This window comes from Sparus aurata, chromosome 3, assembly GCF_900880675.1.
Source record: "Sparus aurata chromosome 3, fSpaAur1.1, whole genome shotgun sequence".
Taxonomy (NCBI): Eukaryota; Metazoa; Chordata; class Actinopteri; order Spariformes; family Sparidae; genus Sparus; species Sparus aurata.
The window spans coordinates 15,139,684-15,156,110 of record NC_044189.1 but is presented as its reverse complement, the minus strand read 5'-3'; the positions used below and the strand labels follow the sequence as shown (position 1 = coordinate 15,156,110).

At 43.7% G+C, this 16,427-nt stretch overlaps 1 protein-coding gene across 3 annotated transcripts in view; it reads right to left on the bottom strand.

The window, feature by feature from the left end:
• Window positions 1-16,427, bottom strand: part of ripor2 (RHO family interacting cell polarization regulator 2) — a 76,087-nt gene that overhangs the window by 43,252 nt on the left and 16,408 nt on the right. Inside the window, exon 1 of one of the 3 annotated variants that reach the window (XM_030412310.1) lies at window positions 7,239-7,511. The exons of the other annotated variants lie outside the window; for them this stretch is intronic. The gene's annotated coding sequence lies outside the window, so the exon portion shown is untranslated. Of the gene's footprint in view, window positions 1-7,238; window positions 7,512-16,427 lie in introns of those variants that run through there. 3 annotated transcript variants of the gene reach the window in all.

Below are 16,427 nucleotides of genomic sequence, written 5' to 3'. Positions count from 1 at the left end.
GAAATCAAATATCCAAATTTGTCGCCAAACCAAGAAATAATGAAATTTCAAGCCGTTTCAAGCACTTCATTCAAAGTTAAAAGCTTTGTAACTAACTGAATTTCTGTCTTTTGCTGTTTTTTGTTAAAATCCCTTGAGGGTGGGACATTGAAATATTACAGTTCTGGAATCTCTGTTTTTGGTTAACATAATCTGAACATGTGTAAACCTTATCTGCAAAAAAGTGAGTTGTAAAATGTAAATGACAGTTGTCAGGCCTTAAAAACCAGTGGTCTGTTGATCTTTACAAATCCAGATGCAAATCTAAGAATGGCATAACCGTCAATGCTGAAAAGAATACAATAAATCAAATTGAATCGTGGATTTGAAAAATTGCGACATTCTTAGTTATGATGTTACCTAAAACGTGATCGTCACATCTTTGACACATCTTGTTGCAAGAAGAGAAGCACAGTTCGAAAAAGCCACAGGACAAAGCAGTGTCGCCACCCCTGCCTCCCCTCCTCCACCTCCTCCTCCTCTTCTTTCTCAGCTCATCTGTAATCAAACGACTATGTGTCACAGCCACCCCTAGGCAGCTAGGTAATGGGAACAGCCACTTCCCAGTTCCACCAAATACTCGAGTTTTTGTGACAGAAAAGAACCCCAATCACAAAAGATGCTATAGTCTCCTCTTGAAACGACACGAAGGTGTCTGGGACTGAAATTCAACGCTCTGTATACTGTGTGAGATGAAAAGTCAAAAAACAACATCTGCATGAACAGCGAGGAAGAACGGCGAGAGGCAACAGAGGTAACAACCAAAGAAGGAGAGAGACGGAGGAGGCTGGGAAGAAAAGTGCAGCAGTGATTGCTGCTGAGAGATCCGTCACAACTTTGACAGCACGCGTAGAACTTATTGCGAATAACTATGAAGAAAACTGTCACGACAGCTGCTACTGGATGTGTCACGCACCGTAAATTGTTATCTGTGTGTTGATCTCATGCTGGAAAACAAAGGCAGCGATAGACATTATGACATCATGACACACAGAGGTGAACCAATAGTGTGTCTTCCAGCTGTTGGACCCTGCAGAGGGAGCGCACCAAATACCAAAACAGAAAGATTATCAGCTTAGGACCCTAAAACGCTTACGGCAATCATAATGCTGCTATAACTCCAAGCTGCTCCGACCAAGGGTGTGTGTGTGTGTGTGTGTGTGTGTGCGTGTGTGAGTGTGTGTTATGTGTGCCAGTATGTCCAATATCATGTGTCGCACATGACGTCCAGTGTAGAGCGCGGCATGGTCACACAGTTGGTGGAGAGGATTAATGGGGAACACCTCCACCACACACACACACACACACACACACACACACACCAAGAATGCCTGTCTGATCTGCTCGGAGACAACAGGGGAGGGGTGAGGACGGGGTGAGGACGGGTTCAATCCCCCCCATAAATTCTCTGCCTGTATCCAGGAGGAAAGTAGAGGACGGGGGATGGACAGATGGGAAGGGACTGGAGGAAGAAATGGAGGAGAGAGGAAGAAGGAGGAAGGGAGGGAGAGAGGGAAAGTGATGAAAAAAATAAAAAGATGGTAAACCCTAGGGTTGGCCAGCCCCCCCCCCCCACACACACACACTTAAAGTCGGGCACTCATTAGTCCATTAGCAGCACATAACTGTTTCCGGTTATCATTTGTCATACATCGCTGACTCTTACTCATGCGGTCAGCAGAGGAAAAACACACACAAACACACACACACTTTGCACAAACATGCGTTTGTGTGTGGATGGGCTGACTTTCACATGATACAAATGCTACTCTCCAGCGACCTATACGTCCTCTTACTCACTTGCCTTACAGCGATTGTCTGAGCCAGGGATTGTGGCTGTGCTCTCATGTCTCCCAGGACAGCTTAGCCCCTCGGGAACTACCCTATAGGCTAACGCTAATGTAGCAATGAGCAGCAGAATTACTTTTCTGTCCACCAATCTTAAAACACGATGAGTTTACAGCCACGTTAGCAGCTCTGTGAGGCTCTGCTGGCTACTGAGCTGAATGCTACAGTCGGCATGGTAACATGCCAACAATGACAATGCTAACATGCTGATGTTCAGCAGTTCTCAGTGAAGTACATCATCTCACTCAATATACATCACCAACACCAGCATGGCCGTTACCTCTGCACAGAAAAGGTGTCTAAAAAAAGTCTGGCCATATTGTCGGCTGCAGTTGTGTGAAAGAACAGTGGGTCAGTTCTGTGAGTGAGTTATATAATATAATATATAATATATTCTAATATACCGGCTCTACAAGGTACACAAGTTTTGGCCTTAAACTAGACAACGTCACTGTATGACAGTTAGGTGTGTAGTCTTTATAATTACATATTTTCTTTTACATTTCGTTAGTGGGATGAAAAACTGTGACTTCCTCCAGTTGAAATGATCTTTTCTAAGTATACATTCATGGCACAATTCAAACAGGATCAAAAAGTTGCTCGTCTCTCGCCGTTAACTGACATAAACATTTTTTACTGAATAAAGGTCCTATGGCAGTCCCACTGACGAGGCAGGACTTTGCCACGAAGTGATGTATGGTCAAAACCTTCATTTGACATTAGTTTGCTGATTAGCAATTACCACAAACAGCTGAGCCTGATGGGAATTTAGTTTTGCAGGTTTGAACGGTCAACAAAGTTCTTACAAATATTACAATTTAGCTCCGTTTTTGGTCTCCACCAGCTCCTGAGGGAAACATCCGGCTCTTCAGATACTAAATGTTCCACTAGTACTTCCTTTCCACCAACATGACCCAAGTCCTAGTTTTTGGCTGACGTAACTGCCAGTTCGCAGTTAATTCAACTTGCTTTCCCATAGGCAAGAGAGCTATGCTCTTTGTGATTGCTATGGGCGATGGTTACATTTGAGAAGAAAGCTTTAGATAGCGCCTGGTGTGAGGACTACCATATAACCAGCACAACAAACCCTTGGGTGATAATTCTCCATAGGTTGATAACTACAAGCTACCCCTTTCACGCTGGCAATTGATGTATTCTTTAAAAACATAGATCATAGACGCTTTGAAGTCCTTTATGTCTTCCATCTCATCTCTTCCTCTGTTCTCGTCTCGCCTCCCCTCCCCAGAGACACCACCTTCCACCTCCTTCCAGCTAAGTCTTCTCCACTGTCCCTCCACTCCCTGCCTCGGGCCCCTCCCTCCACATACCACTTAACCCCAGCGCAACAGCCACAGCCCACCTTCTTGACACCAGAAATTCCCAACACTCGTAACATACCTCCCACCCCCTCCGAGGAAGCTTTGATTGCGGGGTACGACATGTCAGGACAGGCGAGCAAAGCCAGACCATCATCTTGAGACCAGATAACCTCTGACTCAGAGCAGGCGGGACAACCTCTTTATCAGACTCTGGTGTCACTAAGCCACAGTCTAAATGGAGGTTTGTCACTGTGATGAATCACTCAGCTTAAAAACAGACCCGCTCCAAGCACGTGAGGTGTGAAACATTGGGAGAGAAAGCTCAGTTTCTAACAATACCAGTTTGTATGCAATGTGACGGACACATCAAAACAACTGTCTTCTGTATCTGTGAACAGAATGACCCACTTTCCCCCACAGGGAACATTAAAGTTTCATCAAAGAACCAGAACGAAAAAAAAATAAAAATCGACCTCTTGAAAGTTAACCGTTCATATCAAAGCTGGCCTCTCAGACGTGGAGTCGGGGGTCGAGTTAAATTTGGAAGTCCGGATCATGGAGACTCAGCAGGAGATCGTGCTCCATTATTCAAATCGTCTTTATCATTTAACTTTCTCGGCGCATCAAGAGCAGCGAGAAAACCAAGTGAAATCACTTTCTCCCCCTCATCCCATCGGAGCACTTTAACTTTCTGCAGCCTCCACGCCTTATAAAATAACTATCAGCTGTGAAAACTTTAAGGAGGCGCTCCTCCTGTAAGAATGCAAGGCCAACGTTTTTCTCCCCCCCCAAAAAAAACCACACATAGGCGCGCAGATGGGAAGACATATGTATGTGCATGCAACACATGCACACAGCCACCCACACGCTCTCTCTCTCTCACACACACACAGGCAGGCAACATTCCCAAGAAGTGCAAGTGAGTGTTTTTTTTAAGGAAAGGTCAAGTGCTGTGCCAGCGAGACGGTGATAGACTTTAAAACACCGAAGTTCTTATCGGGTCTGCTTGGACAATGCTCTTCCAGATCATGTTTCTCCCCCTGCTTGTGGTTTTAATATTTAGATAGCCTTCATTATCTGCTTCTATTGTGAGACAGCCAGCGAGGTTGGCCTGGAGCTGGAACAATAAGTCGATTCATTGATTTACTGAGAGAAAAAGAGTCTGGATAATTGCTTAACGGTTTCACTGACGATCCAGCCAGACTGGCACCATTTCAATCTGCCTTCATGTCTCCGTGATAGACTAAATGATTGAATAAACTCATATTGTTTGCCGTGTTGTTGGCAGTTGCTTCTTTGAGGTAAATGAAAGCGATCCAATGGTTTTCTGTGATAGCAGCGCCAACAAATATGCCACTTGGCAACGATATGCGGGTGAAAGTTGTTCGTTGTAAACTTTATAAATCTTTAGGTGTTGGACTTAAAGGTATTGTTGTCAACAACAACAATAAGAGTCCACAGCCATGCTTTGAGTGAGATGCTTCAGTGTGCTGACACGCCCATAAAGACAGTGCCAGCACGTAAGAAAGTACCCACAAGCTTCCTGGGGAAACGGTTATGGGTGGTGCTTCCTGCTCGGCGGAGCTAGCGGTGGCAGCAATTCCAAGGCTAGAAGCATTAGCTAAGTAGTAATAATAGTGTTAATGGCTTCTAATGAAGCCGCTATCCTAAATCTACAGAATGATAGATGCTCTGTAACAATCACTCTAAGACTGAGGATTAGAATCCAATTACCACGGAAATCGCCGGTTACCGCGATACAGAAATATATAGGTAACGGTGATGAGAATGCCTTCAGTTCGCAGGTATTTGGTCATAAACCAACGTACTGGACAAGTTAAGAATTGTAACAGGATGATGGTGCTTGATGGAAAGTCAGATGATCACAGTTATTACAAATCATCCTCTGGGGACCATGAAAATCTGGACCAAAGTTCCCAATAACTCTGTTGACAGATCTGGAGATGAAACAAGGAAATGTCATACTCGTGCTAAAGAGCACATTAGCGGTTCATCCTATTCATAAGGGTTCATCATCTGGGAACCATGAATATCTTTGTAAAATTACAAATCAATTCATTCAGCACTTATTGCCCCGAGTATGTGATCTTCTGGTGGCACCACAGAAAATGTCAGATTCTGAGCAAAAGCAAACATTTAAGACATCCCCTTGGAGTCTGGAAACACTGTGACAGTATCGTTTATTGGACAATTAATCGAAAGTTTCTCATTCAAGTGATAGTGCGTAAAAAAAAACCAAACAAATATCACATTCGGCTCAATTCAGTCACCACTGCAGTGTTATGTTTTAGTAGTTTGGGGAAAACCCAACAAAACGACAGAGCGTCTGAATTCCCTCCAAACCACACAGTCATAATTCCTTTAATGAGGGTTTGGAGAGAAAGAGGAGGAAATGAGTGCGTGTGCTTGTGTGTGTGTGTGTGTGTGTGTGTGTTTGTGTGCTCGAGACTGAGAAAAGTGAACGATGGGAGGAGAGAAAGAGGGAGAAGAAAGGAGGCTGCGACTGAGGGAGCAGATGCAGGGAATGAAAAGCCGGCTGGCGTAAAGTAGAGGGAAGGTGAGGGAGAGCCTGTGTGTGAGAGTCTGGGAACAGACGCTGGTCCTGCATCCCTGCAGCCTCGTCTCGGCTTGGCACAAACACGCTACCCCCTCGTCTCCAGCCCCCTTCAAACAGCTTAACCATGGCCCGACCAGGCTGGCAGGGAAGCAAAGCACTTCCACTTAACCATATCAAAGTCAGCCTGGCGCTGCACTGGAAGAGCTTTTAGCCCTGAAAAAGTGCCTCTTCTTTTTTTTTTTCTTCCAGAAACAGCGTGAGCCGCCGAGGGGGAATGCGTCGCTGCAAGCTGCACGGTCATTTGTGCTGAAAATGTGCCTGTTGTTTTGTTTTATTATTTCCACAAGTATTGGAGCTGGCTGAGAATTGAGGACTTTGTGTGTGTGTGGGGGGGGAATGTAGCTTGACAAATTGTTGCTTTTGATCAACTTGGAGGACGTGCAGCTGAAAAAAAGATAATGTCAGCTCAGTTGGCAGGCTGTTAAAAGGAACTGATTTTAAAAAAACAAAACAAAACAAAAAATCAAGGCATTGACACATTTCTCTAGGTAGGCAGGGTGGTTTTAAAGCCCAGAAAGCAGGGAGAAAAAAAAAGTGATTTGCAGACCATCTGGCAGGTAGAAAGCTGCCCACAACTGGAGATATCTCCTGACAGAGCAGTCGAGGCTGCTCTATTCACATGTAATTACTCTTCTGTACTTCTGCCTTGTTTATCTGCTCTGGTTCAGCTGGAAGATCCACTGTGGGTAGTATCAGCGTGCAACACATGACTAAAGACCTGATGGCCCTTTGACCTCCAGCCTCAACAAACCTGGAGGGGCATCTCCAAAATCACTGACCTGATTCTCCCAGGTTTCACATCACAACTGCCCGTCCTCTTGCGCCCTGCCTCATCAGGACAGCGCACACCCACACGCATAAACACAGTGACAGCCTCACAATAACACATCTCCCAATTTGAGCTTTAATCACGTGTCTCCAGGAAAGACACAACGCCGCCTCAAGGCCAGACATTACTCACATCATCTGTCAGAACTGACGCCAAAGACGCACATTCAGGTCTCTGTGATTCACAGCTTTGCCACTTTTGAATTCAATTTGTAACAAGCGACAAACATGGAGCCTGAACACCTCACTTTCACTTATATTAGCATAAAAATGTCCCCAAAACAAAAGAAACATTTCACGTAACTTACAATCCTGCGCACTAGTCAGAGATCCGTGTCAAGAGAATAGAGAATATTGATGGATGGTGCGTATTGCTCCAACAATGAGTTGCATCCTTGGCTGAGCTCAGTTCACGCCTCGCTGTGATCCACTAACCTACTGCCCCGGAGAGCATGAACCTCCCCCCCTCAAACAATCCGGAGAAAATGAGTTGTTTTCTTGAGTGTGCGCACCTCACACAGCCATCATATTATGATGAAGTTGCACCGTCCGATGCTTCAACGTACCTCGGCAAAACTTCACAACAGCGGCTTCTCAGTGGCGTCTCTGCCCGTCTACCTGCGCCTCTCCATCCATGCGTTAAATGCCGGAGTGTGAGAAAAGAAAGTGCGTTTTCGCTTCTTTTTTTTTTTCCACGCACAGCGCTCCCAGCTGACGGCGACGTCAAATTTAAAAAAAGGCAGAGTGAATCAGTCCCATGAGAGTGAAGGATGTTCGACGTTCGTTCCCTGCTGAGGATCCACGCAGCGGCCGTCCACAGCAAACACTGAGCCCCCTCACACACATTCCAGTTTGTGTTTGCGGCGCTCCTCCTGAACAACGGCGAGCCAATCAGGAGCGGAGGATGTCACAGGGAGGGCGGGGCCTGCCTTTTTGCTCCCCCATTGTGTGTGTGTGTGTGTGTGTGTGTGTGTGTGTGTGTGTGTGTGTGTGTGTTTGTGTGTTTGTGTGTGTGAGAGAGAGAGAGAGAGAGAGAGAGAGAGAGAGAGAGAGGGAGGATTTACGTGCGTGTGGGTATAAGTGCGCGCGCCCTGGAAGCATGAATCAAACTTGGCATATGGCCTTTCTCTCTCTCTTTGTCTGTCTGTCTGTCTGTCTGTCTCTTTAAATGAGCTTTACTGGTATGAATTTTATGGTAACAATTTAAAATGCTAGACTTAAATCAGCCGACTTAAGGTTGTTCTTTCTCTCTCACTCTCTCTGTGTCCCTGACACGTGGGAACAAACACACAAACCCGTTTTTAAGGATTCTAAGGCGATGCGTTCAAGGGGATTCCAACCCCCCAACCAGACAACTTTAACAGAATGCTAATATTTTTAAATTTATCTAGACTAAACTCGATTAACAACAAGGCAAAGTGGTGGACTCAAAAAGTCAACTCCACCAAGGAGATTGTGTGTTTTTTAACCCATGTCCGTTTATGCTGGTTTGCCAGCAGGATTACATAAAAACTACTGAACAGATTTCCAAGAATGGATCCATTATATTTTTTTCTCACCTCGTTTTACATCGCAAGAGATCAATATTTTTGTTAGTTTCTCAGGGAATAATGCGTGGATCTTGATGAAAAGTGGCTGCTATTTATGAGTGAGTACAATTTGATGCGGGTCCAAATAATAATAATCGAGATGTTTGAATTTTAAAATTAGGATTAGCCTTGATTAATTAAAGGGGACTGTTGGGAAACTATAACGAAACCGGTTGGTTGGTTTGTGAACAAGATTGCAGGAAAATGGCTGAACAGATTTCCACAAAATTTGGATGGAGGATGGGTCTAAGCCCAGAATAGACCCCGTGAACTTCTTGTATGGATACAGATAAAGGGACAGGCCCTGGATTTCTTCTCACTTTCTTGAAGATAGGATGCAAGATAGGATGTTTTTGTTGTTGCTGACATTTAAGTTAATCTCTGAGAGAATAACACATGGATATTGATGAATTGATATATATTGATTGAACATTTTGGTGGCCGGTGGGCCATGGCGGAGCTATGCAGTCCACTGAGTGCAATTCTAGTTGGCTAATTGATTATTTTTCAGAGAATTAGACCAATAAACAATATCATACATGTACAGTCATGTACAGTCTGTGGTGTGTGGGGTGTATCTGATGGAAACATGAACAAACACAACGCGCACAGGTGTAGGTGGGAGGTGAAGGGGAGGTCAATAAGGATCGACAGCACTTTTTCTCCTGCTGGGTTAATCCGGCCATGAACTTGGAGTATTCCTACTTTTTCTTTCTCTATTATACATCATTTTATTTTAGTTTTCTCTTTCATTAACATGGTGATCAATTGTATAAAGACATGTCTGTGGTAACTTTTTTATAAATTGTATTGAAAGCAAAAAGATCTTTAAGGGGCTTTAAATCCTCTAATGTGTAAACTAACTGCCTATAATAGAATGTAAACTGCACTTCCGGGAACTCAAACTCCCATTTCCCCATATTTTGAGCCAGGACATGCTGACCTCTGTATTCTCAACAGGCCTGCTCACACACACACACTGTGGTCTGTGTTGCCTTGCTACAGGCATTAGCTGCTGCTTCTCTGCTCTCTTTGCGGACCACTATGACCCGCAGGGCGAATCCACGTCTGAGCACCAGATTTAACCAGCTGTCACCTTCTGAACTGTCTCTAACATTTCTCTTTGCCCTTGTCCTCTGGACAGCAGCGGGGCCATTTTTAGGAGAGAGATGATATCTTTTCAGCCTCGTTGCTTTCTTCTGCAGAGGCACAGTAGAACCAGCTCCATTCTGCAGTGAAAGAAGCTTTATTTGTCCTCGTAAATGTTGTGAAAATGATGGTGTGATTATCTGTGATTACGCAGCTAAACAACTGGGGGGCCTTTTTCAACAACTGCCTTTCCAAGCCGTTCACCTCAAGTAGGTTTACAGCGGCTGCTTTCCTCCCGGACGTCAAGCAACAAGCAAACTGAATCACAAGGAAAGGAATCGTAAAAAAAAGACAAACATCTCCTTCTTTGAGAGCCACAGACAGCGTGAAGCACACAGGTGCTGCTATTCGATGGCCGGGGTAAAATACTTTTCCGCGACAGAGCGCGGTATTAAGTCGAGTGACTCGTCTTGAAGTGCTCCTGCCAACATAATTGCCCTCCATAAGTGGATATGCTGTTCCGCCGAGTCCATACAAATCCAATTGAGATTGCCCTTCTGAGGAGCAAAGGGAGCAGAAAATGGCTTGTCCCTTTTAATTCATCAGTTTGGTATTAGTGAAGGAAGGGATTTCATAATGACTCATTGATATCATTAATCCTAAAGGGAAAATTCAGGGATTTTTCAAGTCTTAGAGGACAAATTTGGCAAGAAAATGAACTTCATGCATGAGAAAAATCATCCTAATCGACAGAATGCCAAGAGGAGGATCCTTGATACTTCCCCCGGGAAAAAACAAAACAAAAACAGCAATGAGAAGGCTAGAGTCAATTACAAACTTCAGGTTACATGATGACAACCGACCATGGTTTAGGAGAACGCCACTAAATGGACCTCAAGATGATTTTTTAAATGTCAGTTTCTAAGGTCAAGAATGAACCTTCACGCTCAGTCAAGAAGAAACGACAAGACAGCTGTCCTCAGAGGGTTGTTACTTGGGGATCAATGAGATACAGTCAGACGTCATAAGGCTAATTGAGCAGTGATGGGCTCGATGCAGGGAATTCAGTCATGCATTTGCGGATATAAGTGGTGTAAGGAAGAAAAGACTCAATACAGAAAGCAGAGAGATGAAGGAGAGAGAAAAAAGTAAAGAAAGGGAAATGAATGCACATTCAGACCCCAGGCTGCGTTGTAATGTATGTATATGTATACATATATATACATGTACATAATGTATAAAACCATTCTCAGACATTTTGTCCTCTCACTCTGCATTCTTCTGTCCTCTGTACATTTTATGATGAAATGCTGGGTAGAGCACATCCAGCTAACTCTGTTGGGTTTCTATAAGCCCCTCAGCTAGCGCTAACATGCATGTACATACGCACATACACACACACACACACACACACACACACACACACACACCCTCATTCTTCCCCCTGGACTCTCAGCTGCTGAACAGCTCTGTAATTATGGCTGTCATCAACAGCCCCTGACTAGCGGCTATATATACTGAAGAACCAGCACGCACTAACACAAAGAGAAGACCATGCACACTTGAACCTACAACTACACACACTCACCCACACACACACACACGTTCACAGATACATAACATTACCATGTAGCTGTTGCCAATCAAAATCGCAGCAACAGGTAATTTAGCATCGGGTTAGTCTGCACCGTCGGCTCTAATCCGCTCAAGAATTCTCTCAGGAAGCAGAAATTTTCACTTTGGCTCTCCTACAGTGTAATGAACTAAGTACACTGTGCATTTTTTCTAACTCTAGATCATAACTTTAATCCTTCCTGTTGCACTCCACTGTTTTTCGGTTCAAAGATATTACTCAATGATCCGATTACAATCACACTGAAATGAAAGGAGGAACATGCTTTTTCATCTTGTTTAGTAGGTCAAATAGTTTTACTGCAACTGAAAATCTTAAGAATTATTCTTTTAAGTCCCAGCACACAAAAACCTGCAACTTCACTCCAAAATGATTGATTATGACACCTTCCTTCCTCTAACCCTAAACTGATCCAGCCCACTCACTTTCAAACAGTCCTTCCATGATTTACGCTGTAAGAAACATATTCTTTCGAGCTAAAAGACACATATTTTAGTAGCAAGACTGCAGAATATTTACGATCCTCATTAAACACTCAGATATAGGAATATTATGTACCCAAGTATGTGTGTCCTTTCATTGCCTCAGTCACGGTATGAATGAAACCAACCCCCACTGACCTCCCGGAAGAGCAGTTCCTCTCCACGTGTACGAGCTACAACTGCTGTTGGTCACCACCATCGACCTCCTACTCCACATTGAGCGTGGCATTGAAGCGTTCCTCTGACGCTCGCTCTACCTCCAACTCTTCTGTTCAGTTAAGCATTTACGTCCTCCATTCTCACTCGATTTCTCCTCCTCTGAACCGTTTTTCTTGGGCCGACAACGTCTGCCCACCAAACCAGGATGAGTCAGAGAGGCCACATGACTGGAGGGCAGGAAGGTCAAGGCTAAGGGATGTACAGGCACAGCTGACAGTGTGTGTGTGTGTGTGTGTGTGTGTGTGTCACAGTGAAAGTGTGTGGCACTAAAATATCTGAGGAAACTGCTGCTCCTTCTCCGGTTACTATCGCTGTTTTGGCTGACTCATTGTTGGACTTCTGGAGCTGTAAATAAGTATATTTCTGACATTTTCCACCTTACTTAAGTGTCAGTTCACAGCGCTGATACTGTATGTGTGTGTGCAGCTGTGTTGCCTCCTAAATAATGATTAATTTAGCTCCTATATGTCTGCACAAAGTTGCATGTTATTGATGTGTTTCCACAGAGGTGAACAAATTACAGGCTGTATACTGCCCCGTGGCAAGGCTCCATGCTGCTGCCCCTTTAGTCTGTAATGACTGGTTGCTTTTTGCAGGTAGTCTCTTCCCCTTAGGGGCCAGTGAGGCACCTCATAGGCCTCCTTCTTACATGTTTTTTAAATGAGTTTCTGCCTATAGTCTGCCTCACCAGATGAAGACTGTTGCTTTCAGCCTGTAGTTGGGCTCCTATTTCAGACAGCATTCTCTTTACCTTCCACTGTCTGCGTGATACCCTATCCTGAGTGTTAAATTCTTGTTGCGCGAGTAAGCTAATGTACGTAAATGATGTGACTTACATCATGTGATGTGAGCTACTGTAAGTTACGAGACTGCACATAGTTTTAACCAAAAAGTTTGATCTTTTCCTGAACCAGTCAAAGTCATTTTGGAGCCTAAACCTAACCAAACTGCGACCGTTGGACAACGTTTATAACCGGTGAAAAGTCATAATGTCATAATAAGTGAGCTGTTTGTCAGCAAGCTTTATTTTGAAAGTCTAACCACACGTAACATGTCACAAATTACTGCTAATGTGACTGTGGATGGTAAAGTAAAGCATCATATTTTGAGGTTGAAGGCCACTGACCAAGCTGCCATATTCAACAAGTTAAGAGTGAAAACATGTTGCTCTAATCAGCCGTGTTTCAGTTGTAAACGCTTTGATGAAACCATTGTAGTCCACCTGCCGGATAGTTACAAAGACTGCAACTAGCTTTTGAGGAAACGTCCAGGCTAAGTACCAGACAGTTTTCTTGGGAGGAGACCAAAACAGAGCAAAAAGGAGATTAAATATTGAATGCACATTAATCAGGTGGGCAGAAAGACAGCTACAAATGAATGCCTATGCTGCTTCATATCCACTGGATATCTAATTAAGCAACAGTTTGCTAAAAAGTCAGCCACAAAAGTTTAAATATGATTACATATTTGGTTTTTTATCTTATTTCTCTGTTCTGAAGTGGCCAAAAAAACAAATGCAGCTTTAAATTCTGTATCTGTTATTCATTGTTTGGCACTACTGTATCTTACCACACTTCAACAAAGAGCTGGACTTTTTTTTTTAGAAGCATCTTACTGTCTGAAAGATGAAGTAGGCGATTCTAGAGAAAGAGAGTTGATTCCTGAGTCTCACTTCCAGGCCGTGGGTAGGTGCATGATTGATTATTTTTTTTTGTATTTAGACCGAACACAAACAACCAAGTGTTGAATCTCAATATTCAACTATCTTCCTCTACAACTGTAGCTTGCTTCTTAGAAAGGCCCCCAAACGTCCACCAGGTTACCCCTCTCTGAAGAGTCATGGGTGGTCTGTTACGCGTCATGTTTGAAACAGGATTATCTCATTGTGAGAGCAGTTCCAAACCACTAAGTGTAAACCTTGCACGCCCGGCATTGCCCGCAGCTCAGATCGTCATGGTAACCACATGGGAATTGAAAAGGAAAAGGTTAGCAGCAGACCTATGCCACATGTAAACATCTGTGACCGAACAAGTGGGACGAGTTTACACTTGTGCCTGCAGAGAGAGAAAGATTTCTCCTCTTGCATCATGTGGCTTACTCGATGTTGCAGCATTAACAACTCACCTTAAATTCACCAAAATGCAAACAATGTTTTCTTCTCTTTAAGCCTCCGCCTTCTTGCTTTCTCACTGCAGAAGCTAATAGTTGTCTTTCGGCAAAAGTAGGTCAGTGGAGGCAACTGTCAGATGCAGGGAGAGGAAGATGCAGAGCGGTAATATTCCAGCTACAGTAGGTCCCCTCAGGTCAGAGCGATTCCCAACATGGAGCGACCACTGACGCACAAACCACACCACTGTCACGTTTTTCACTGTGTTGTATCTGTGCGGACAGAGAGGGCATCTGTGGCCAGACAGCGGAGGTGTATGTGTGGGTGGACTGTCAGTGTGCGACTGTTGAGGGTGGAAGACAATGCTTGTGTGTGTACGGGTTTGCAGAGGAGTGGGTCAGTGCACGTCTTATTGGAGGGCAAGTAGATCGAATTAGTTTTAGATCATTCTCCAACCTCTAGCGGTGACCTCTTTGGCAGCGTGCGGACGAGGGAGTTACTGTATTTGTGTCGAGGAAAAGTTGAGCTCAAGTTGACGGACAGCAGTAAACATTGATTGAATTATTTCCTGGTCGGACCACAACGCCACAGGGCTGAACTACTGTTCTGCTGCAGGGGGGAGTTCATCGAGTTCATCCAATCATGGCATCCATTTGAACTGAAGCTAAATCTATCTATCTAGTCTACATATGATGCAGACATGTTCAGAAATATAAGAGTTCTGACTGGGAAAGTCTTGTGTATTAAATTCTCCGTGTGAACAAGTCGGCACTTGCTCTTGAAATTATCAAGAAGGGATCCAACAAAATTCGAAGTAGTACTCATGACAGATGTTTCTTCTAATTCTGAGGAACTCAGTTTTAAGACCTCAAACCCAACAAGCAATATTTTATCACACTTATAAATCATTCTTCATTACCAGGAAACAGTCATTACCCTCTATCCCCAGCAATGTTTAAGTACGTGTCTTTAATATGCTTTAAGGTTGACAAGCCTTGACAAGACAAGCCTGAGGGTGTCGAGCAAATCACAGTGACAGCTTCCTTGTAAACAACTGGCGGTTGATATGCATTGCTAATATTATAAGTCGACAAACTTGTATATTTCTGATCTTTCTTCAGGAAACAATTCGAGAGAAAGGTAGTTGATTATTGAGCCTTGTTCAGAGGTTTTCAAGAACTGATGCTTTGGGTTGGCCAGCATCTGTATTTGATGAGCCTGGAATTTGACTCAACAATCAGCAACGAGATTGGATCTGGGTAATGAGAGTGGCATCATTCAACATGCTATGTGGGCCAGATGCACATGTCTTGCAAAATTTTGCTATCTGGGATTTACTTCAGCTTTAAATACGATGGTCCAATCCATCTATTTTTCTGCGGTGCTTGTTTTATGTACTGTGCTGCTTTGTTAGGGTCTTTGACAAATCAAATCGACCTAATAGTGACACCCCACTGCTGGTAGGACCTGGGTGAACTCAAGCTGTCATTTTGTTTAGTCAAGTTTACGTCAAAGTGTTTTTGTGTGTGTCCATTTGTCGGTTGGTTGGTTTTTTGAACAGGTTTACACAGAAACTGCACAGCAGATTTGAACAAAACTTGGATGTAGGATGGTTCTCAACCCAGATTAGATCCCATTAACTTTTGGTAAGGGTCCAGCTAAAGGGACTGATCCAGGAATTTTGTCTTACTGTCTTTAACAAAATGTCAAAAAACACAATCTTACATTCTTGTTAATTTCCCAAGGAATAAGGCATGGATTTGATGAAAAAAATAAGTTGTATTTATGTGGCTGGTATCTATGAGTTAGTACAGTTTGATGAAGATCCTGATAAAAGCTTATTTACAAATATTAGACTAGGCTTGATTAAGTTGAAGGGGGCTGTTGGGCCTTGGCAGGTGTATGTGCCCTTTTGAGTACCATTCTTGTTACAAATGAAAGCCTGAAACTTGCATTTGAGCATGTTAATAACCCAATGAAAATAATCAAGCTGTATGTAAACTAGTCCGTGGTAGGATCTGTAGCAAAAATGGCTCACTGGATACAGAGATGCTTGTCCATTGTTGCTATGAGCCACTACCAGTGAGTTTTAAACTAGTGATTTGGCTAAATAATGTTGCGTAAGTAACGACAGAAGTATAAGGTTTCTAGACAACATCTGTGGTGCTGTCCAATCAAATTCACTCAACTATGTAAACTGCAGCGTCAAAAGCTGGGACGTAACTACCAGTTTTAAGGGGCCAAACAAAACTTAGCTGTAAATCCTCTGTAACATCTCGAAGATGTTGCCCAAAACAGTGAGAGATGCAGGTAAAGTGGCTTTTTGGTATCCCTTATGCTTTCTAATTCTTTGTCAAACAGTGTCTCTTGTATCTCTCTCTATAAATACTAAGCTGTGAAATGGTGCAGGTAAGTCACCTCCCCCTAGCTTTCCAGTCGGTGGAGCAGGGCTCACTGTGCTCACTGTGATCCTGAGCTTCAGTGGGCATCATGTCGGCTCAGAGGAGGATACAGTTTCCTGGGGTTTGCCACACAAGGCAAGTCCAGACAAGAGACTGAAGGAGAAATGGATTTGTGAAGGTTGACCTGATTTCTTGCATTCTTATCCATGAGCTCTGTATCTCCTACTAATGCTC